Source organism: Eptesicus fuscus, chromosome 16 (assembly GCF_027574615.1).
Source record: "Eptesicus fuscus isolate TK198812 chromosome 16, DD_ASM_mEF_20220401, whole genome shotgun sequence".
NCBI lineage: Eukaryota > Metazoa > Chordata > Mammalia > Chiroptera > Vespertilionidae > Eptesicus > Eptesicus fuscus.
Genome location: NC_072488.1, coordinates 51,656,630 through 51,657,722, shown reverse-complemented (window position 1 = coordinate 51,657,722; position 1,093 = coordinate 51,656,630). Strand labels below are relative to the sequence as shown.

The following is a 1,093-nucleotide window of genomic DNA, read 5'->3' as shown; positions in this document are numbered from 1 at the left end:
AAAGGTGGGGCCTTTTGGTGTTGATTAGGTTATGAGGGTGGAGCCCTCATAATAGGATTAATACCTTTTAAAAGGGACCCCATGCTAGACTTATCAGGGGATCACTTTATATCTATGATAATAAAAGCATACTATGCTAATTAGACCAGATGTCCTTTCAGATGACCTTCCGGACAAAGTTGGGACTACAAGGGAAGCCCGGTTACTGGGTGCCTGCCAGTAGCCGGAGGGAAACCTGAGTCCCAGGTGACAGAGGGAAGCCAGTGCCGGCATCTGGGGGAAAGAAGGTCTACTCTTGCATGAGTTTCATGCATCGGGCCTCTAGTGTTATATAAATGTCTAACCACTATTTTCTACACTTGAAACTAATATTAAATGTCAACTCTAATTGAAAAAAAAATTAAATTAAAAAAAAAATTTAATAAAAATAACATTGCAAATCAGAGTGATCTTTAAAAAATATAAATCAGATCATTTCACTCTGTGCCTAAAAGCCTTAAGTGCTCCAGCAGTGGTCAGCTCTACAGACCAAATCATGCCTGTGATGGTGTTACCCTGCTGGGAGAGGAATGTCCTATCTTTTTCCTCTAGTTGCCCCCTTCACTGCTCAGATGGCATGTTGCACTGGTGCAAGGCTGAACTGTGCTTCCTTGAGAGCGAACTAAACATTACTTTGGCTGTTTAGTTGTAGTGTGGGAGCATACACACACACCAAAAAAAATAAAATAAAAAAATTAAGCCTTAATGGTTCTAATAGCATTTCAACCCACCCAAGGGCCCTTTATCTGCCCTTTCCTGCACCCCAGCCAGCCTGGCTCACCCAGCCTTGAGGAAAGAAGGCAGGGATGGTTCTGCACAGGCTGCCAGTGACCATGCATTTGGTCAGACATCTGAAGAGAGCTGCAGTTATCTTAGGATGGAAATGGAGGGTCGCATCTGTGAGGATCAGGTATACCAGATGACTAAACTTTTTCTGACACAGTGATGGGATCAGAGCTGCAGGACACCATCACCATCTCACTTCCCCTCTGCAGCCCATGGGACCATGAATCACCCACAACAAGAAGCAGCTTCATGGCCTCGGACAACGCAC

General features: G+C 44.5%; 1 non-coding gene across 1 annotated transcript; it reads left to right on the top strand.

Annotated features, from left to right (window-relative positions):
- The first annotated feature begins 504 nt into the window (after window positions 1-504).
- On the top strand, window positions 505-707 carry LOC129151964 (small nucleolar RNA SNORA74). The gene has a single exon (XR_008558671.1). It is a non-coding gene; the product is annotated as a small nucleolar RNA SNORA74 (small nucleolar RNA).
- The last annotated feature ends 386 nt before the right edge of the window (window positions 708-1,093 follow it).